Raw genomic sequence first — 23,443 nt, forward strand, 5'->3', positions numbered from 1 at the left:
GGTCAAGCGCACGAGGGACAACAGGGGGTTCCGCCTGATTTTCCACGGCCATTACCTCGGCGCGCCGAGCCCTCATCGCGCATTCTCGGCCTCCATCCCATGCGCATCCCGGTTCTAGCGATTCGGCCGGCCTGGGGGGCGGCCGGTAGCGCAGTTCGGCGAGTAAATCCGCCTGCACGGTCTTGGCCTCCTGCGCTAGGGCCTCGAGGTTTGTAAAACTGCGGCCCCGCAGATACGGCTTGAAGCGTGGATGGCACTGCCTGATCACACGCGCAACCTGATCTCGGTCGCTTGCCATCGGATCTGCCCTCTTGTACAGCTCCTGCATTGCGCGTACGTATTCGAGGAGGCTTTCCTCTGGGTGTTGGGTGCGCAACGCGAGCTCATCCAGCATCCGGCGCTCATAATCAGGCGGCAAGAACTCGGCGCGGAAACGATCTTTGAAGTCCGCCATCGACTGGAAAGTCGGCTGGCAGCGCCTCCATCGCGCCGCGCTCTCGACGAGTGCTACAGGCAGGACCTGCCCTAGCACTACGTCATCTGGGGCGCCCAGAGCCGTCTGGTAGTCCTCGAGTTGTTGTAAAAACTCGTGGACTGATTTCGCGTCCGTGTACCCGGAAAAGGAGGGGACCTCCATATTTATCCTCGGGCGCGATGCTGTCGCCGATGCTACCGACGCTGCGGCCTGGTTGGCGCCAGCCACCGAACCGAGCTGACGGGCTAATGCGGCAAACATCTCAGTCACCTGCTCCATTACGGCCGTCGCGTCGACCGACTCACTACCGGCTGCCCCGCCATCCAAAGCCGTGGCTGAAACATCCTTTCTGGGAGGCATAGTTCGCGCTAACTGTCCGGCCGCACCGGCTAACTGCTCATGGCAACAAGAACATTCACATACACAACAATCTATCTACAAGCACGCGGAAATACACAACAGAAAACGCCCGAAAACTACATAAATAACACAAACCCCTAACAAATTTACAACACTACACAAGTCGCTACCCCGCGAACATTCCGCCTGACCCGCTCCTTAACCCTATCGGTCCGGCGTGGCCTTGAACAAAGAGGGCCTGCCACGAGTCTGGCTGCACGTCCCAAAATCGGCAGAGAAATCGTCCACAAGGTGTTAATTAAAGCCCCACGTTGGGCGCCATTATTTGTGGGCAATTCCTCTGCGCGGGGACGCACAGGCAGTCACTCGAGGCAGGACTTCGTACAAACGGTTTATTCTCACATGGCAGGGGGGCCGGTCGTCGTCGTGGCAGCTGGGTCAGGTGGTCCTTTTGGCAGGGCTGGTCCAAGAGCAAGAGCGCGAGCCTCTCCGGTCTCGCCTTATAAAGGCTTTCTCCTCGCCTCTCTCCCCCCGCCCCACCACTCGGGAAGAAGGGTTCCAGACTACCCGCGGTGAGCGGCGCGGGATTTGACTTGCCCGCGAGCAGACCCTACAACCTGAGGCATTCATACGGCAAGGGCATTTGCGAGGGCAGTGATTGAGTGATTGAAAACCTTATTTAAAAAATGGCACGGGTCCTGCGAACCAGTTCTCGTTGCTGGTCGAGGTCCTCGCTGTTCAGAATGGCCTCCCACTGCTCCAGATTGGGATTCGGAAGTCTGTCTATGGCAGGATTGAATTGGCATGCCCGCACCATGTGAAAAGCTGTCGCTATTTCTCCACAGCGTGGGCGCTATGGTTTGTAGAGTGAGGGGTACTATTTGCGGAGTTTTAAGTGGAGTTACAAGAGTGTCTGTTCGTAGTCGGTGAAAGGTGTGTTCTTTTGCCTTGTCTAGAGTTTTGTGAGGGGTGGGGGGGGGGGGGGTATGTCTGTCTGGCCTGTCTGTAGGCCTGTAGGTGTTCGGCGAAGCTGAATATGGGCTGTGTAACGTGTTCCTTTGCCTTGTCGGCTAAGGGGGAATCCCGCTATAAGAGAGCTCGGCCGTGCCGGTGGGCAGCATCATTCCCTCCCGTGTGTTCAGTGCGGCTTGGGAATCATATGATTGAGGCTTGATTAGGAGGATGTTTGGCTAAGAGTGTGAGACCTGATTGATGGATTAATCCTTTGTTTATATTTCAGCAGGGATTTTGGGAATCTGAGTATATTATCCTTTGGGTTGGTAGCTAGCGCTAGCGCAATGGTTGCCTCCTGTGCGTGAGTGGGGTTTGATGTGCGCACTGACGCGCAGTTAATCAGTTTCTCCTCAGGATTTGTTGTGGCTGTGGTCATCCGTCCTTGGATTGGACCGGCGTCATCCACGTAGAGTGTGTCCGGGCGGCTATCCCATTTTTGCGCAAGCTTTCGGCTGTGGCGTTTCTCTCTCCGCGTTAAATGTCGGATGCATATTTCTGGATATTTGATGGACATAGATCTTTTTGCGGATCGATAGAGGAAGTTGCGTCCGTTGATCGACAGTGTAGGGTGCTGTGAGGTGCACCTTGCTTAGAAGGGTCTCTAGCCTGTTCGAGTGATGACCAGGTGGTTGAGCTGTGACAATCTTGGTGCTTCCCAGATTTGTTGGAGCGTGTTGTGGATGCCGAGAGACATGAGGCGCTTGTTGATGCTGTCGTTCGGAGACCCATTGCCGGTTTGTAAGCTTCCCGCATTAGTTATTCTAATTTTGCTATTTCCGACTGGGTGAGGTGGAGGTAGGCAGCTCCGTACACTATTCATGAGACGACAGAAGCTTGCACCAGGCGAGTTGCGTCCCTCTCTTTTATGCCGTGGTGCTTGCTGCAGATGCGGCTGAGCATCCTGGTTATCTGCTGCGTAGTAGTTGCGAGCTTTTTGACGGTCGTGGTGTTTTGCCAGCCTTATGGTATATACTGGCCCAGGAGTTTCATTTCGGATGGCTTGGGGATTTCGTGTCGATCGATGCGGATCGAGATGTTTTGGGCCAGAGGTTGTCTCGGGCTCTTGATTACGAGCAGTTCCGACTTCTGTGGGGAACATTGTAGTCCTCGAAGTTTTGCATACTGGCGGACCACGTCGGCTACTGCCTGGAGACGTTGTTCCACTTCTGCGTCGTTCCCGGTGCGGCCCCAGTTCGTAATGTCGTCTGCGTAGATGGCGTGTTGTATGCCTTCGATTTTCTGAAGCTAGGATGGCAGGTCCTTCATTGCCAGGTTGAATAGCAAGGGCGACAGGATCGCCCCCTGCGGGGTTTGTCGCGGGCCGAGTATGATGAGCGCAGATCGGAAGGATCCCACGTTAAGGACGACCTGTCTCGATATTAGGAAGTCTCTAATGTACTTGTATGTCTTCGGACTGCAGTTAACTTTGGCTAGGCCACTCAGGATACTGGAGTGGAAGATGTTGTCAGGTGCGCCTTTTAAACAAAGTATGTAACAATGGTGAACATAGAAAACAACTCAGAGCAGAAGAAACTGAGTGCAGAAGAAATTCGCTCGTCATGCTCGTTTCTTTCGACCGTGTCCCTTTCGAGGCACGTTAACTTCAAACTTGCGTTTCGGCTGCTGGCTGAACGCTTGGAGGTCTGCTACCGTGAACTCCAGTTGTGCTCTCTGTGGACACAGTTATGGACCGTCGAGTGTTATACGCAATGGTTTGAGATAAAAGTTGTTGGCTATGCTATGGGGCAGAGATAAAGGGCTGAAGAGTGCGTTTTTAAGAAGGTGAGTCTTACAAGAAGAGGAGGAGGAGGAAAAAACTTTGTTAAAGGCAAGGAGAGCTGTGCGAGTTTATGGGTGGGGTCTTCATTCCAGTGCTCCACTGGCTTGAGCTGCCCTGAGGACCTGTTGTATGAGGGCCCGTTGGTCGTCCAGGTCATCGCTGAGCAGCAGCGCCTCCCACCACTTAAAAGACGTGTTTTCCGTCTGTAGAGTTTTTGGCTTGGCCCCACATCCCGACGAAATGTGGAAGAGTGTAGGGCAGGCCTGGAACTAGGGCCACGTGTCGGAGTATAATGTTGGGTGCATGAGATGTAGTCTATGGAGGTTTGGAAATGTGTTCGTCTGTATCTGCCGCGAAGAGAAGACATCTGGAGTGTCTAATTTCCTAAGAGGTGGGGGGAAGTGTCTACTTTGAAGACGCTGAAACTGGAGGCGTTCGTTACACCTGGAAGGTTGAGTGGCAAAAGCGGGCGCGGTGTGTGGCCCCGCTCGTTTGATGATTCTCGTGCTAGAGATGTGCCCTCTCGTTTCCCTCTAGTCCCTCGTGGCCTGAGGTCCAGGTGATTTGGTGGTGCTTGGTGAGGGTGTAGTGACCATGAACCGGCAGACGTGCTTGGGAACTCGACCACTGAAAAAGGCTCGACACGCGTGTTGCAGTCGGTTATCACATGCGCGCTTTACCTTAGGACTCGTAATGTCTAGTGGCAATGTCCACGGCGGTGCTCTCCGCGGCAGCTGGTGTTTCGGCTCTTGCAGAAACAATGAAGAGAGCGGAGAAGCTGTGGTGCACTGCCGCCATTGCGCACTTGTCATGATCCGGGCATGCTGCAGCATACACAAAAACCACGTTCGGGGAAGTGGCTAGGCGTCGGCGTAGGTAGGATACTCGCGCCCGTCGTCTGCCTCTGTGAACATATTTAAGCATATGTTTCGTCGGGGCCACGCTGATGTATTTCCTGGGTCGTTTTTCTAGAGAGGATTGAGCATCTAGTGCCCGTATGTCCGGAACCGTGCCTACTGGGCGTAGGATAGCTCCTCCAGCTTGGATGGACTGAAGTCTTAGTGTTTGAGATGCAGGGATGGTTTCTGTTAGTTCTGTAAAGGTGTTGAAGGTTCCTGGGGCGGTCAGACGCTCCGGCAAGGTGTTTTTAGGAAGGCTAAGGGCCGTCTTTTGTACCTCCTTTTAAATGGTGTCAACTTGCTGCTCCTCTCTCTTTGTTAGCGTGTGAAAAGGTAGTGCGTATGTGATTGGGCTAAGCATTAGTGCTTGCGCCACCTGAAGATTGTCTTGTCTTCGCATTCCTTGGCGATGCTTGGTACTGCGGCTATAATGCGAACTACCTGGTTTGCGGTGGTTTTGAGAGTCTGGATGGTGTGGGTGACACAGAGGATGCGCTGTGTCTAAAGACCAAGAACGGATGACGTTAACTTCCCTGACGACTTGACCCTCGATCGTGAGGTTGATCCAACCTGGAGAGACTATCTCGGGCCATGTTCTCGTGGGACCTCCGATTTCTCCGGGGCTCAGCGGAGGCTGCTTGGAGAGGTGAAGTCCTTGAGGATCCGGGCTGCTGATTGTAGGGTGGTTTCTTTTATTAAATTAAATAATCATCAACATACCTGAAAATCATTTTGGAAAAGCCACACAAATTCTTTTCGGGGCATGTGTCGACCCGAGAAAGGAAAATATCACTGAGGACCGGAGCCACTTTATAGTCTATACAGACAGCGATTTTTTGGAGAAACAACCACCCATTCAAGTCAACAAAGGTTGAAGCAAGATAAAACGATAATAACCCTAAGAACGAAGCCAATGAAATCCCGCAGGAGCTTACAAAGCTTTGTTCCTCATTATCTTCAGTAAAGCAATCACTAACAAACTTCAATAACCTGTCATGCTGGAGGGAATAGAAAAGATTCTTTACATCAATACTGAAGGCAGACACTCCGTGTGGGTTGTGATGCCTATTGTTTACATAAAATCCGTGATTCACACTTGTAATTATGCACTTTCCTACTGTTTTATCTATATGTTCCATCCTCTGTACCACTTCTGCAATGTGGTACTGGGGATGAACGTTCCGGGGAAGGGGTTTCACAACGAGGGGGGTATGAATGTGTCGAGGAATAGCTATAAGGAATGTCTGATTAGCGGGAATGTTGATGCGAAGGGAAGCGAGGATATGCCTGCCAGTTGCGGTCGCGGCAAGTCTCAGATACTGTGTCTGGAGGTGCGCGTCTACTAGTTCCTGAAAGGTGTTATGCATGCCTAGTTCAAGGAGCTTGGCTGTGCTGTTCATCCCCAGTACCACATCCCTCGCCGCATGGCTCGCGCTAAGGCCCTACACAAGTATTATGGACAAGCCCAGGACGCCATTTGGGTAGACGCCGCGTGCACAACTCATGAAGCTGTAGCTGTTGGTTACAATCCAGCCCTAGCACAGCCCCTCACACACCGCCTTCCCTCGGGCTGTACGCCTGAGGAGGCAGAGGAAACCGCCATAGCCCTAGCCCTTGTACATTCCAATGCAAACTACATCTTTAGCGATTCCAAAACGGCTCTGTTCGAATTCGCGAGAGGCAGGATTCACGCCCCTGCTTGGGAGTTGTTGAACACCCCCACCAAAAACTTACCACGCAGGGTAGAGCTCCAGTGGGTGCCGGCTCACTCTGGGAATCCAGGAAACGAGGCTGCCGATAAATTGGCCCGAGGTTTGATTTGCCGGGCTCAGGACGGCCTCGATCCAGGTTTCTCGAGAGAACGGGCGCACACTTTTGCAGAGCTTACGCAAATGCCCCGCTTGGACCGTCGGACTTACCCTCCTCCACACCCCTCCCTTACCCATTCCCAACAGATCCTCTGGAGACGCCTCCAGACCCGCTCTCTCTCATCCCCTCAGCTGCTATCCCACTACTGTGGCACCTCCCCTGCATGCACCCTGTGCGGCGACCCTCACGCCACACTCTCCCACATCCTTTTCGGCTGCCCTGCTGATCCTCCCCCGCAGGGACAGCCCGCGTTATCAAGTTGGGAGGACTGGGAGGTCGTGCTCTCGTCTCCGGACCCGCCATCGCAGCTTGCTGCGGTGCTTCGGGGTGCCGACGTCATGGACAAACACCATATGAACGTTCCGACGTAGAGTGGGACCGTGCGGTGGTCCAGGGACCCAAGGGGGGTCTAAACACACTTGCCATAATAAAGTTTTTTTCTCTCTCTCTTTCCTGCAATGTCCCAATTCATGGGATAGCAGTATTTGCAAATAAATAAATAAATAAATAAAATGGTCAACAACGGCCAAAGAATTCGGCGTCTGATACGGGTCCCTCTTAGTCAAGACCCTTCAGGTGCTTTAGTAGGAAGCCTAAGACAGCATGTTGCCAAGTCGACCGTTCAGTGACAATAGCACCGAATGGAACGTTGCCCGTTTCGTTCCCAAAATTGCAAAAACGTCTGTGTACCGCAATCCTTGGATTTCTCGGGAGACGTTACGCTTGCAGCGAAGGCTTAAAAGGTTAAAAAAGAAATCAAGCAGGAATTCATCATTAAAACCAATTGTGGAAGCAATTTCAGAGGAACTTAAGCAGAAAATAATTTGCGACAAAGAAAAGTATTACGGAACGCTCCTGCCCTCGTTCATTAAAACGTCTCCCGAGAGATTCTGGCGCCAAATCACGCCCAAATCTTCTTCCACGAACGAATTCATAGTAGACGGCAAATGTGTGCGTGATGAGGCTGTTGTTTGTTCTGCGTTCAACAAATTTTTTCAGTCAGTATTCACAGAGGATAATGGATGCCTGCCCAACTTTTCTTCAGCACTCCCTGCCATATCTGATGTTGTAATTTCAGAGACTGGTGTTTGTAACTTGCTTTTGAACCTTGATGTCAAAAAATCAGCAGGTCCCGATAACATACCAAACACTTTTTTGAAGCGCTATGCGGAGTGGTGCGCAAAGTACTTGACAGTAATATTCAACAGATCTTTACATGACGGATCTTTACCGGATGACTGGAGGACAGCCGCGATTAAACCTCTGCACAAAACCGGAAAAAAAGCACCCATCGAGAATTACCGACCCATATCTCTAACTTCCACGTCATGTAAAATTTTAGAACATATAATTCATAAACATATATTAGGTTTCTTGGAACAGCACAAAGTACTTACCGATTTTCAGCATGGCTTCAGGCGTGGGTTTTCCACAAGTACACAGTTAGTTGAAACTGTGCATGACTTTGCTCAGTCGATTAACCAGGGAAAACAAACAGACGCAATATTTATGGATTTCCGTAAAGCATTCGATAAGGTGTCACATAACAAACTAATTCATAAATTAAGTTATTACATTAAAAACGACAGGATACTTGCATGGATTAAAGCTTATCTCTCGAACAGATGTCAGTTCGTCACTCTGAACAATATTTCTTCTAGCAGTGTCCGGGTTATGTCTGGCGTCCCCCAGGGATCTGTTTTGGGACCACTCTTATTTCTGTTGTTTATTAATGACATTGTGGCAGATCTTTCAGTTCGCGTGAGGCTGTACGCGGATGACTGTGTCCTGTATCAAATGGTGTCTTCAGTTGACGACCAGGTGCGTCTAAATAATGACCTAGCGAAGGTGGTTGCGTGGTGCAACAAATGGCAGATGTGCATTAATTTTGAAAAAACCGTGTTCATGAAAATTACAAACAAGAAAATGCCTCTTCATTTTGTGTACGGTACTAACAGCATATCATTATTAGAAGTGACAGAGTATAAATATTTGGGCCTATGGATTACTAACAACCTTTCGTGGTCAAAACACATAGATGCTGTAGTAGCAAACTCAATGCGGAAACTATTTTTCTTGAGGCGCTCCCTAAAGTCATCCCCATCTAGTGTTCGCCTATTGGCGTACAATTCCCTCATCCGTCCGTTACTAGAATATGCCGTAATCATTTGGGACCCTTTCACTTTAACAAACATTCAGAAATTAGAGCGAATACAGCGTAAAGTAGCTAGATTTGTTTTTAACTCATATGGCCGTGCATCTGTAAGTGAGCTCGTGAGGCGAAGTGGGTTACCCCCCGTCACTGAGCGCAATCGTGTTTGTCGATTAAAGTTTTTTTTTCCAGCTTATAAAAGGACATTATAAAGTTGATACCTCTAATTATTTTTCTTACTCCTCAGGTTATAACACGAGACAAAGGCATGCACTAACAATCACCCCTTTGAACGCGCGAAATAACTGCTTTAAATATTCTTTTTATCCGAGGACAATTACTGATTGGAACAAACTTAATAGCGGGACTGTTAATCAAAATCAAAGTGCCTGTAAATGTTGTGAATTTGTGTGTGTTTATATGCTTGTATTTTGTTTTGTCCCACCCTGCTATGATCTGTACAAGATCGCAGTATCTATAAATAAAAAAAATAAATAAAAAAAATGTCATCCTTATGTGTTTTGATCGGAAAATAGAACTCAAGTTTTAAGCCTTCACTCTTTTTCACACTGGAGCATAAATGCTGAAGGTTCAAACGTGTCAAAAGACCCAAAGCTTGTTGTTTTACCCTAGCTGCTTTGACCTTAATAGGCGTAAAACTGGGTACGATCGCTTGCTCAGCCATATCCGTGAATAACGTCTCAAGCAGAACAACAAAATACCCCTCTTCGTCTGAAACGACCACCCGCTGCTTGCTAGATGTCAAAAATTCTACCAAGGGGTTGAGGCAACATTTTCTCTTTGTCCCAGCCATATCTTTTCATGAGCAAGCATGAGCAAGCGATCGTATACTCAATTTTACGCCTATTAAGGTCAAAGCATCCAAGGTAAAACAACAAGCTTTGGATCTTTTGACACGTTTGAACCTGCAGCATTTATGCTCCAGTGTGAAAAAGAGTGAAGGCTTAAAACTTGAGGTCTTTTTTTCGGCCAAAACACATAAGGATGACATTCCATTCCGTGCTATTGTCCCTGAACGGTCGACTTGGCAACATGCTTTCGCATTATTCCTACTAAAGCACCTGAAGAGTCTTGCCTTGAGGGACCCGTATCAGACGCCGAATTCTTTGGCCGTTGTTGATTATCTCAGGCCTCACAACCCAAACGGATTGATGTAAAGGATCTTTTCTATTCCCTCCAGCATGACAGGTTGTTGAAGTTTGTTAGTGATTGCATTACTGAAGATAATGATGAGCAAAACTTTGTAAGTTCCTGCGGGATTTCATTGGCTTCGTTCTTAGAGTTATTATCGTTTTATCTTGCTTCAACCTGTGTTGACTGAAATGGGCAGTTGTTTCTTCAAAAGACCGGTGTCTGTATAGACTAAAGTTGCTCCGGTCCTCAGTGATATTTTCCTTTCTCGGACCGACACATGCATTGAAAAAGGATTTGTGTGGCCTTTCCAAAATGATTTTCAGGTATGTTGATGATTGTATAATTTTCGTTGATAGACCTGACTTTAATAGAGGGGTGGTGGATGTCCTCAAGGTTTTTAAAGAAAATGAATGTGGTCTGGAATTCACCTTTGAAACCCCCACAGAAGTGTGTTTTGCAGTTCCTGGATATTAGACTTTCTTTCAAGCAGGACCATGTATGCTGGATGTATTTCCCAAGGTCGGTGAAGCCCCTTTTAAATTTTCAATCGGGTCATTCAAAAATTGTTAAATGGGGTATTGCTGTGGCATGTTTGTGGTCTTCTTTACTCAAGTCGTGCACTCACTCGTTGAATGATAGTTTTTCTGAGCAGGTAAATAGATTAAGATTGGCTGGTTTTCCAGATGATGTCTTGACTCTTGGCTTCAATAAGGTGTTAAAAATAATTAAGGATGCTAACAGGCCATCACCTAGGAATGCAGATGAAGGAAAGAAAAAGAAGGTAGCGGTTCTTCCATATGTTCACCGCTTTTCACATCAGCTAAAAAATGTGGGCAAGAGATATAATCTGGACGTAATTTTTCAGCCCCGAAAAAAGTTGGGAGTATTTGTGCCAGGGTTGACAAGCGCTCTGGTTGTGCTGTTCGTGATAAGCGGAATGTGTGCAATGTCAACTATGTAAACCGGTACATCAAATGCGAAAAAAGGCGTAGTGTACCAGATTCCGCTGTCTTGTGGGCGCATGTATGTCGGCCAAACTGGCCGTTGCATAAATGTTCGCTTACAAGAGCACAACTTGTCGTTGGGAAAACCGCGTTCTTCGAATCTTGCCAAGCACTCTATGGAATGCAGGGGCTGTAAGCCTTTACTCGATAAAACAACTGTTTTGTTTAGGCATTCTAGTCAATTGACTAGAGAGGTATCAGAAGCATATCATATCTATAAAAACCAGCCTACATGCGTTAGCGACCCATCTGTTGTCCTGCATGAACGAGAATTTTCATATCTGGACGCGCCTGCGTGATTGCATAAGTTTTGATGTTTTTTTTTGTTTTCTTGTGAACATATATTCTCTGACTTTGTGAATAAACGCTTAGTTGCGAGTCAGCGCTTGTGGTGTTCTCTTCTTTGTGCCTGTCCTGTGTGCGCTGAAATTTTCCAACATGCTGTACCAACTCGCTCGAATGTCAGTTCTACTATTTCGTATGTGTTGTGTTCACTATGTCAAGTCCGTGATCCTTCCTTCGGGTTCGGGGCATATACTAAACGCTTCCCAATTAGTGATCTTCGTGTCCCCAATGATACGTCTGAGCTTGGGAGTGGAGATTGCTGCACTCAGCATGTAATGATCACCCCCCTAGGGTCTCACTGAGGTTGATCCATGTGACGTTAGTAGTGTTCTTCGTAAAAGATAGATCAGGAGTGGTGCCTCTGCATACGCTGTTGCTGGTTCTGGTAGTGTTGTAAAGTCCGTGGCTAAGCTGAGGCTTGCCCTGTCCGCTGCTTCCACCGGGGAGGTGCCTTTTCTGGTGTCCTTTGTAGCCATCAGGCCGTTTGGGGGCATTCAGGTCGCCTAACACAACAAGCTGGTTTTTGCCTGCTATTCGAGAGCATTCCTGAAGTACGTTTCCAAACTGTTCTTGCTGCGCACGAGGTTGGCTATATAGGTTTAATACAAAGGTGCTGTTTTTCCCCCGCTTTTGTGGGAGGACTTCAAGCAATATTTAGCAAATCCCCACAACTAAGGTGGAGTGGCCACTGAAGCTATGGATTTGGGTACATACATGGCGAGGCGTGGTGAATGCGGGTAAAAATTCTGTAGCAGCCTCTTAGGGTGGCGGATTGCGCTCCTATTTCTTGAAGGGAGATGACGTCGGGTGGAGTAGGGGAGATCTGAATGAAGAGTTGTGACGAGAGTCCTTTTTCGTGGAACGAGCGGCAGTTCCACTGCCATATTTCCTACTGATTTGGGATGTCTCGAAAGGTATTAATAGTTGCTGCCATCGAGGCTGCTTTTTGTGTCATTGACGTCACTTATGCTGTTGATGCTACTGCATACCTTGGCTGTTTGGTTGTTTATGTCGTCCACTGTCTTGCCTGTGCCGTGTTATAGGACGCGGACGCTGCATGGGAGTTCGGCTAAGGCCTGCCCTATAGCTCTGTACTGATCTGCATCTGCGCTAGCATATTGGCGGCAAAGTGCTGTTGCCGGGTGGTGAGCGTTTGAATTGCAGCTTGCAAGCTTGCCAGACTGGTGGGTTCTCTCAGGGATGCCACTACTTGAGCAGTGGGTCTTACTTCCCTAGTTTGGGTTCCTGGTGTTTGTTGCGGCAGTTCCACGGCCATATTTCCTACTGATTTGGGATGTCTCGAAAGGTATTAATAGTTGCTGCCATCGAGGCTGCTTTTTGTGTCATTGACGTCACTTATGATGTTGATGCTACTGCATACCTTGGCTCTTTGGTTGTTTATGTAGTCCACTGTCTTGCCTGTGCCGTGTTATAGGACGCGGACGCTGCATGGGAGTTCGGCTAAGGCCTGCCCTATAGCACTGTACTGATCTGCATCTGCGCTAGCATATTGCCGGCAAAGTGCTGTTGCCGGGTGGTGAGCGTTTGAATTGCAGCTTGTAAGCTTGCCAGACTAGTGGGTTCTGTTAGGGATGCCACTACTTGAGCAGTTGGTCTTACTTCCCTAGTTTGGGTTCCTGGTGTTTGTTGCGGCAGTTCCACGGCCATATTTCCTACTGATTTGGGATGTCTCGAAAGGTATTAATAGTTGCTGCCATCGAGGCTGCTTTTTGTGTCATTGACGTCACTTATGATGTTGATGCTACTGCATACCTTGGCTCTTTGGTTGTTTATGTAGTCCACTGTCTTGCCTGTGCCGTGTTATAGGACGCGGACGCTGCATGGGAGTTCGGCTAAGGCCTGCCCTATAGCTCTGTACTGATCTGCATCTGCGCTAGCATATTGGCGGCAAAGTGCTGTTGCCGGGTGGTGAGCGTTTGAATTGCAGCTTGCAAGCTTGCCAGACTGGTGGGTTCTGTCAGGGATGCCACTACTTGAGCAGTGGGTCTTACTTCCCTAGTTTGGGTTCCTGGTGTTTGTTGTTGTGTTGTGCGCACTGTGCTGGCTGTTGTCGTTGTGCTTCTAGGCGCTGAAGGCACCGATTTAACTCATTGACTTGTTCTCCTAGGTGTGTTGTCCTTTTCTAGTTGGGAACATTTAGAGCAGGTGTTTGAGGGATGCGAGACGCTCAAAGCCGGCCAGCTCACGTGATCGTTGGTGTTGGGTGGCGTCTTTTCCGCGTGTTTGTTATGGTTCTTCTTCAAGGTAGATGTTGACGGGATGGAGGATCGGTCCTCTGGATGGCGTAGGCCCCCCCTGGATCTCGAGTGGGAACGCGAGGTTGAGCTGTACGCGGCTCAGCTCGGATCAGAAACCTCATCGCTCTCCCTGTCGAGATCTCGTACAGGATAAATAACTTATTACAGCTGCCTGCGTTTTGTCCCGTTTTACAGCTTCATATGTTTAGAGCAAAAGCTCGACTGCTCCCGTTCTTTAAGTGCATGTCGGTATGCAAAACGACCTTGGGAGGAAGCAGCACACAATTAAAATAACACAAAAAGCGAAAACAACAACAAAATGAAACAAAATAAAAGAACACCAAGAATAAAATAAAAACAAAATAAAAACTTACAAAATAGAAACTTCATAAATGACTGTTAAGAACTGCACAAAGAAATGTGTGAACAATTGCAGAAACGCAGATTTCTCTCTGTAGTAAGTTTCGGCAGAGTTGCGAGAAATATGCGTCAGTCTTTTTCAACATTATGTCCCCTGTAATGAACGGACGTCCCAAATCTCCCGACATTTTTTTGGAAAAAGTAGGCGCATTATGGCAAGCAATTACAGCATTCGGTACAACAATGAGAGCGCCCACTGAGAGAAGACGAAGAGCAGCACGACCACGCGCCAGAAGAAGAAGTGAGGTGCCCGCGCTGCGCATCCTTCAGAGCTGGCTGCCTCTGACCGATTCAACCATGGGTGAGTTTTCTGGTTTCTGCTCATTTTCCTGCGTAGACGCACGAAGGCAATTCTAGGAAGAAACATGTTACGTCGCTGCGTGTTGGTAGCACTCGTTTTTTGATACCTGCAGTCAATCCGCGGTAGAGAACATGCTCCTGAAATGCCAACAGTAGCAGCGGCCGCAGCTTATTCGCCACTTGATTCCCCTCCTCTCTGAAGGTTCCTCCGTGCTATATCCCGGAAGACAGATTCTTCCACATACCGAGCTTTTTGCCCTACACAGCAGGACGCCCGATGCGTTTAGTAAATGGTGGCGCACTTGTAAGCAGCCGAAGAGATTCTTCGGGGTCCCGTTTCACTCTAAGCCTTTGTTGAGTACAAGAAGGGCAAACCGTTTTGTGCGTAAAGAAAAACCGGATACCGAGGAGTCCTAGTCAATTTTCGCGCCATTAGCATCAGTCAACCTAAATAAATTGTAGACGATCACGTGAAATGTGCAGCGAATGGCAGCAGAAGCTGTGGCCCCTCATGGTTTTGAGAAATGGCTGTGGGAGATGGATCTCGTACCAGCTGAGTCTCTACGCCTCTTCTGCTCGTAGCTATCGCGCTCGCCATTGCTGCTCCTCGATAGGCTGCGAATCCTGCTTGGCCTGGCGAGAGATCCCGTCGCGCTGACTGTGCCACCCTCAGGAGGAGTAGACGTGGCTGCGTCACTGAGGGAGAGGGAGCGAGAGGGCGTCTCGCCTGTTGTCGGGATCACTGAGAGAAAAGCTGTGGGATGGAATGCGCCATTTCTCGTAGCATCCCCTTCGGTACAAGGCTAAGCAAAACGAAGCTCAAAGAACTACCGCGCCTTTCCTCATCGTTTCCCCGCGAAAACTTAGCCGCTGCCACTTTTTCATGAGACGTCGCCCTGCAAGCGAATGACTGGTTGTCAGGAGATGAAAGGCGCAGCAAATGTCACACTTTCCATCCGCGCCATATGAAGGCTGATAGCCGTCAAATGAGAAGTGTAATGGCATGTCACTACAAACCTGCAGCATTGAAAAACTCTGGACGCTTGTACAGTGGCTGTGCTTTCGAGAGATCACAGAAATGCTTTCTGGACAATGGGAGGCAAGCAAAGGTTTTAACACGATTTCGTTAACGCTTTTTCCGCCTAAAATCCGGCGTCAGCGTCGAGAGTGAAAAATCTCCGAAGAAGCAGTCTAGGTGGTCCACCTTCGTTTGTGACCTTAGTTGTGGCGTCCTGATAACTAGCCTGTTGAGTGGCGCCCTCTTGGGTCGACACACAATTCACTTAGCTGATTTGTAAATCTGGTCTAACAACAATGACTTTGTTTGCTGTGTGAATAAAACCGTGGGGAACGGGCGCAAGCCCGCTTTTGTTCCGCTCGGAACTGAGTCGTGTCCTTCAGCGGCCCATTGCGGGCCTTGCCGGGGTGTTCATGCAACACCACATTTTGGCGACGAGGATGGGATCAAAGTAAGTGACGTTTGTACGCTTGTCCCGACTGTCGTACCATTTGCTTCGACTGGCCTGTGTTTTGCTGCCCCGCTCTACCTTCTCCTGCAACTTTAGAGACTTTGCGTCAGCATGGCGTCAGGCCTCGCTCCCGCGCCGTTTTTGTCTGCGCCCGGTTCGCCTGCAGTGCCGTGGAAGCGTTGGTTCAAACTCTTCGAGGCGTACCTCCTGTCGGCCGGTGGTAGCGACTGGGCACCGGAGCGGAAAGCGGCACTCCTTCTCACGCTGCTCGGAGCGGAGGGACAGCGCCAGCATTTCAACAATGAAGAAACTAGGCAAGCGTCCGCAGTCGCCGGCATAACGGCTGAAGCACTTCCGCAGACGCCGCTCGAGCCTGCCACGGAAGCGACGACCACAGACGAATACACACAGTTAGTCGGGAGCTTGGACCTGCTGTTTGCAGACACAACGAATTTCATCGTTGAAAGACACCGTTTTTTCCGGAGACTTCAACTGCCCAGTGAGCCATTTACCCAGTATGTAGCGGCAGTTAAACAATTTGCGTTGACGTGCGAATTTGGCTCGGCGTTCGACGAGCGCGTCCGAGATCAGATCATCGAAGGCATCTCAAACCCAGCGTTGCGCGAACGTTTTCTGAACGCTGGCCGAACGCTTACGCTGGCCAAGACAGAAGAAATTGGCAAAGCTTTAGAAGCCGTACAGCAAGCAAATGCAGCTTATGAGGGAACGCCGGTTTATGGCGTCGACGAACCTGTAACGGAAAATCCGACGATCGAACAGGGATGCATCCGTCAAGCAACTTCAGGATTTCGAGCGCCCGCTCGAGCTCGTGAGCAAGAAGGCGGATGGCGCAATTACACAGCGTCGGGTTTCCACCGTGGCGTCCCCGGAACCGAGGAAGGAGGTAGAAGCAGCCAAGATGGAAGAAGGCGCCCGGAGTTCGAGCGACAAAGCCAGGAAGGGAGTCGTCAACCGTCTTGCTATCGTTGTGGCTCTCCGAAACATAATGCAAACGCAAGAAACTGTCCAGCCCGCAATCGTCGTTGCAACAATTGTAGAAAAATTGGACACTTCGCTCTAGTCTGTCGCTCACAGCATCAGTCCGCGACACTTCGCGCGTCGCAGGCGCCGGCCTCTACCGTGGAGGAAGTACACATCCTGAATTCTCCGCATATTCTGGGCATAGAATTGCCACAAAATAAGAAAGAGATAATAGCTACCGTAATGTTTAAAGGAAACCCAGTTCCTCTACTTGTCGACACTGGGGCTGCCGTTTCTCTTGTCAACAATGCTGATTTTCGGAAATATTTTGCACGCTTCTACACTTTGTCGTCGTCGACCCTGGCTCTCCGGGACTACTCCGGCAAGTTGATTCCCACACTGGGCACCTTCGAAGCTGACATACAGTACAACGATACTCAAGCATCGGTAACTTTTCATGTCACTCGACAAGGATCTTCGTTGCTGGGCCTTGACGCCATTCAGAAACTGCACATCGACGTGATGGGGTCAACCCTCACTTGTCTCCAAGCCACTTGTCATCCGTTCGAGGTTCCGGAGAACACACCGCCAGGATTTGAAGCCTTGTTTTCGAGTGAGCTCGGTTTTGTCAAGGACTACGTCCATCAAATCAACCGCCGACCAGATGTTCCTCCCGTCAGTGCGAAGCTGAGACGCCTTCCGCTAGCACTGCGACAACAAGTCTCCGACGAGCTCGCGCGCCTGGAGCGCGAGGACATCATCGAACGCGTCGACGCATCGGAGTGGGTGTCTCCGCTGGTCGTCGTGAAAAAGAAGGATGGCTCCCTTCGCCTGTGTGTGGACTTGCGGGAACCCAACAAAGCTATTGTCGTCGACGGCTACCCACTTCCGCACACGGAGGAACTCTTGCAGTTGCTCGCAGGAGCTACGTGGTTCTCAAAGCTGGACTTGGCTTCAGCATACCATCAAGTGGGACTCACGGAAACAAGTCGTGAGTTGACAACGTTCATATCCCATGAAGGACTATTTAGGTTTAAAAGAGTCTGTTTTGGTTTAGCTTCTACTCCGGCTACATTTCAAAAGCTTATGTCACACGTGTTGAAAGGCTGTACGGGCGTAGTGTGCTATTTGGATGACATTTTGGTGTGGGGACGGACCAAGCCGGAGCACGATCGCAACTTGAAGGAAGTGCTGTCTCGCATTTCCACAACAGGAATGAAATTGAATCAGAAATGTGTTTTTGCAGTAAGGGAACTCACATTCTTGGGGCACAACCTGTCGGCCCAGGGTATTTCTCCCATGGAATCGAAAATGAAAGCTATAGTTAATGCACCTTCCTCTACGAACGTCAAGTCGCTGCAATCATTCCTAGGTCTAGCTGGCTACTACGCCAAGTTCCTGCATCATTATGCAGATTTAGTGGAACCGTTGCGGAAAATGCTCCGACAAGGTCAATCATTTGAATGGACGGTGGAAGCTCAGAATAGTTTTGATCAAGTTAAGGCGCGTTTGGCATGCAAACCTGTTGTGCAAATGTTCAACCCGGAATTACCTGTCGTAGTCACCACTGACGCCTCAGACGTTGGCTTGGGAGCTGTACTACAGCAGAAAGGGTCGCACCTTCATACGATTGCTTTTGCGTCACGCGCTCTGTCGCCGGCTGAGAGAAAATACTCAGTTGGTGAACGTGAGGCACTAGCCTGTTTGTTTGCTTGCGAAAAGTGGCATGTATATCTGTGGGGTAGACGTTTTACACTCAGAACCGATCATCAGGCATTGGTTGCTTTGCTTTCCGCCGGCGATTCGGGTCGCCGACCACTACGCATCTCTCGCTGGACAGCTCGGTTGCTGAACTACTATTTCCAAGTAGAGTACTGCAAGGGCACACAAAATTATGTGGCAGACGCCTTGTCCAGGCTGCCCGTCGCAGAAAATTCTGACAATCAGGAGGAAGAAATCGTTTCTCCGGTAACACCAGTAGTCGACAAGGCAACTGTACAAAATGCAACAGCTTCTGACGTTACCCTGCAAAAGGTCATCAGTCAGCTCAGCAAGGGCTGGTTGCACAAGATGGCTCTGTCAGTTGATCTTGTGCCATTCTTTCACATCCAAGAGGAATTATCCTTTGTAGATGGTCTACTAATGCGAGCAGATCGCGTGGTAATTCCTGAAGTACTTCGTCCCACTTTCCTAGAGTTGGCCCATGAATCACATCCGGGCATAGCCCGCACAAAAGAACTGCTAAGAGAACGCTACTGGTGGCCACAGCTTGATAGACAGGTAGAGGAATGCATCAAACACTGTCTCATATGTCAAGCAGCTGACAAGTCAGCTAAGCCATCCTTCACACCCCTCCAGCCAGTTCCCTGGCCGGGCCGCCCCTGGCAGAAGCTAGCCATGGACATTGTGGGGCCTTTGAACATTCCGCCGAGTCCAACGTATGCCATAACGTTAATGGATTATTATTCCAGATGGCCTGAAGTCTTCTTCACTCCTTCAGTAAGATCCCAGGATGTCATTGACTTTCTGATCTCTGTTTTTAGCAGGGAGGGTTTTCCAGACTCGATAGTTACAGATAATGGGCCACAATTTGTTTCGAGACAATTCAAAGACTTTCTAATAGAGAGAGGCATACAGCATTTGCGGTCATCAAATTACTACCCTCAAGCAAATGGTCTTATTGAAAGATTCAACAGAGTTTTGAAGGAGACCATTCAAATAGCTCAGCTCCAAGGAGAACCCGTTAAACAAGCTGTCCTGCAACATCTGGGATGGTACCGGCTCACACCCCACTCAACTACGGGCGTGTCACCTGCAGTCCTGCTGCACGGCCGGCAACCGCGCTCGAAACTCGACATGAGCTGTACTTCCTTTCATAATTCGCAGCAAAGCACCTGGAACTTGCCTCAAACTTCCGCTACAGCAACGTCTCCAGAACACGAATCTTCGGAGCAAACACAGGTGCGACAAAGGGTTGAAAATAAGCAACAGCAAATGAAATACTACGTTGATAGACGTAGAGGCGCAAAGCCAACGGCCGTACAAATCGGTGACACAGTGAAGGTGCGGTCATTCAGAGCAGGTCCATCCAAATACATTTGACCTTTCAAAGTCCAGCGACAGCTTGGTCCAAGCACTTTCTTACTGAGTGATGGTAAGGTCTGGAATGCTTCTAAACTGGTCCGGGTACTGCCGGCCCCAGAAAATATTCCAAGCCCGCCAAGCATAGATTATTCCTATGCAGGCTTAGCACACGCTGCTGAGAATGCAATGGCAGCAACTCGAAACAAACTTCGAGCTGAAGCAAGTGCGGAAATGTCCGAAAATGTGTCGCCTCCTGTTGCAGATACCCTGGATAACGCTTCGCGCAACGAGGGGGGGAAGGAATATAGGCCGTCAAAGTCAGCCGAAAGTGGCCGCACCACTGCGCACGAATCCACAGAGGACAGCAGTTGTAGTTTTCCTGAGGAAAGCGACACAGGGACTTCCAGTTCGTACAGCCGCGGGCGCCCAGTGCGTCAGCGGAAACCACCTTTCTGGGCCGTAGACTACCAGATGTAGTTCTGGAGCGAAGGGTAGCACACCTGTTTTTCTTGGCCTGTAGTCGCGACTGAGCTGTCCGTGGCCAGTGGGCCAGTCATGGAGACTTTATAAAGCGGGTAATGAATGAATACTCCTGTATCGCTGTGATTTTTACTCACTTTCCTTTCTTTGCAAGTTCCTCATGTTTTCGCATTCAGCGCACAATGATGTTGTGATAGGTTGTGTATAATGATGAATCTCCTTGTGTGTTCTCTGTTACGGTGGATGTACAAATCTAGTGTTGTTTCTGGGTGAGATTGATCGTATGTCGTGCCCATAGTCACTGTATAATGTGTGTGCTTTCTTTTGCCATGTGTAATGACTGCTGAAATGAGACATTTTTGTGCCTTCAACACGTCATAACAGAAATAGCACAGCCATAAAATCGGATAGTTTCTGTTTGATGACCATTGTATAATGTTTGCTGTCTCGCGGCACATGTTAAGAGAGCAGTATTTTTCGCAATATCTTAACATTATTTCCTAGGGGGAGACGATGTTGTGTGGCGCCCTCTTGGGTCGACACACAATTCACTTAGCTGATTTGTAAATCTGGTCTAACAACAATGACTTTGTTTGCTGTGTGAATAAAACCGTGGGGAACGGGCGCAAGCCCGCTTTTGTTCCGTTCGGAACTGAGTCGTGTCCTTCAGCGGCCCATTGCGGGCCTTGCCGGGGTGTTCATGCAACACCACATAGCCCACCGGATTGTGAGCACACTGGCCATCCTGGCAGGCGGCAGTTAATGATGTGGTCGCGATAGGTTGCACGGGAAGAGCAATCTGGGTTGCACAAACCCCAGCTGCGGCAGAACCTGCCATCGCAGGGCAGTGGAGCATCTCTTCACCACTGCACGAGGAGTGGCATGAGGACTCTCGGCGATCTGTGAGTGGAAAGTCGAGGATCACCAAATTCGTACATATGTACATTAGGCCATTTACTCTATAGCGCCGTACCTTTAAGGCAGAGCTTAAGTGTCCCCACCTATTCCTTTTACACTTATCGTGGCCATTCCTAGCATTTAGCCATTGTGTGTTTGTCACTCTGTCTATCGGTCTGCCTGTCCGTCAGAAGTCGGTTTTGTGGCAGGCTGCTCGCCTGCTCACTGGGTGGTGGGCGACCTGCCCAGATGGCGATGAAGGCCCTTGGCGTAATGCCGGGAGTAGTTACGCACTCCTGTAATCCAGTTAATAGGAGGCGACGCTCATGATAATCCTGGGAAGGGATTGTGGTGACCCTTTCCCGGGACTTAAAACGACAGAGTTCATACGCCGCTGCACTGCTGCGGCTAAGCCTCTAGCAGTTTCGCTGCAGGGGAATCCCCGCTGAATAAAGTCATCCGGGGCCGGGGCATCCCTGTATAACCCGAACCCCATGATAACTTGGGAGCGCTTCTTGGGTCTGCCTTCCTTCCCTCTCCGGAAGACCAGGGCCACCTCTGGGAAACGCTGAGGCCTTCGGGCGTCTTAGTAGGCTAAGGAGCGAGGACGAAGCGAAAGTAGAACTGGCGCTTGCGTTCCTTGAGAGTCTGTGAGTAGTACCGCCGTGAGACCGTTACGGGTGTGGGATGAAGCCCACAATCGCGCTGTGTGGTACGTAGGCGGTAGGTCCTGGCTTGGTGCACCAGGGCCTACCGCCTGTATCCGTGTTGGAAAGAACGTGGCAACAGCATGATGTCCAGAACAAGAAGAACGTGCGTTTATTGAAGCGTGCCGATTATATAGCCCGCAAGTGATAACAGGCAGCTCGGACCGCGCATGTCAGCGACAGAGACGCACCGTCATATATGTGCCTGATACATCTTTTCGCGGGAACAAACAAAAACAGTTGCAGCAACAGGGATCAGTTAAGCGCACTGATTAAATTCCTCGTCATAGCAAAGGCGTTGCGGGGCCCTCCTGTTCCGGTACGATCTCCTTATTGCTGGTGGCTGCACGGCACCCGGAAGCGAGCTTCCCGCTGTATTGGCCGCGCACGGTGGTTCCCCAGCAGTCCTTTGTGGCCCTCCCGAGGCCTGCGATGCGAGGCAGGTACCAGGTGACGAAGGCGAGGCAGGTACCCGGGGGTTGTCGATTTGCCTACTTGTGTCGCCACCGTCGTCACTGCTCGTCTCGGCATACCGCTCTCGCGTCTCTACGAGATGTCGCCGGTTACGTCGCAGAATTCGTCCATCTTCCGTTAGAAGCTGGTACGACCTTGGAGCCGGAGCGCTTACTACCCTCGCCTTCCGGGTCCACGTTGTAGTTCCTCGCAGCCTTACCACGTCGCCTCGAGAAAGCTTCGGCAACGGTTTGCCCTGCGTTTTCTGGCGATGCTTCTCTACCTTGCTGCGCGGCACTTCTTCAAAGTCGGGAAGGTTGGCTCGCAGGCGTCTCCCTTGCAAAAGTTCCCCCGGGGATCGGCCGTCTTCGAGTGGCGTTGATCGATAGGCCAGCAGGCCTTGCCAGAAATCGTCCCGGAATCCTGGGTTTTCTTCAAGATGCGTTTGACCACCTGCACACCTTTTTCAGCCAGACCATTTGACTGAGGGTAATGGGGACTCGAAGTAACATGTTTAAAGTCATAGGTTTGTGCAAACACGGCAAACTCGTGGCTCGAAAATTTAGGACCATTGTCCGTGCACACTTCTAGTGGCACGCCATATCTTGCGAAGATAGCGCTTAGTGCAGCAATTGTAGCCCTTGCACTAGTGTCCTGAAGTTGCTGCACCTCTGGGAAGTTAGAAAATGCATCGTAAGCAACCAGGTACGAGTCTGCAGCAAAGAAGATGTCCACTCCGACCCGGTACCATGCACATCGGGGAGTTGGCCGCATGAGGAGCGGTTCTTTTGCGTGCGCGTAAGCGAATTTCCTGCAGTTTGGACAGCTAGCTGCCAGAGAAACAATCTCACTGTTAAGGCCCGGCCAGAAAACAAGACCACGTGCCCTCTCTTTACATTTTTGCATGCCAAGGTGTCCCGCATGAATTCTAGACAGAATTTTCTTTCGCATGCTCTTTGGTACGACCACTTTGGAGCCTTTAAAAAGTATTCCATTAACCACAGAAAGGTCTTGTGTAAAAGGCTTGAGTTCACCCTCCACTGGTTGGCCCCCTTGACAGACTTTGCACCACGGCTTGCAGACAGTCGTCGCACGCAGTTTCTCTCTGCAGTTCGCGCTGCGTCGTTGGCGTCACCATATAACCCAGGGATTCGACTGCGTGAATTTCCACTTCATCCATGCCAGTGTCTTGGCGGCTGCTGCTGTTGCCACCAGCCGTGGATCGTGATAACATATCTGCTAGAACCAAGTTCTTGCCGGGAATGTACTGCAAAAAGAAGTCATACATAAACAAGCGCAAAAAAATCTTTGCAGTCGAGGTGGCATGTCATCGATTGCCTT

At 49.9% G+C, this 23,443-nt stretch overlaps 1 pseudogene; it reads right to left on the reverse strand.

Moving 5' to 3' along the window:
- Positions 1-21,897: 21,897 nt before the first annotated feature.
- On the reverse strand, positions 21,898-22,876 carry LOC149325187 (uncharacterized; annotated as a pseudogene).
- Between the last annotated feature and the right edge of the window lie 567 nt (positions 22,877-23,443).

This window comes from Amblyomma mixtum, chromosome 10, assembly GCF_055824585.1.
Source record: "Amblyomma mixtum isolate Tamu chromosome 10, ASM5582458v1, whole genome shotgun sequence".
Lineage (NCBI taxonomy): Eukaryota > Metazoa > Arthropoda > Arachnida > Ixodida > Ixodidae > Amblyomma > Amblyomma mixtum.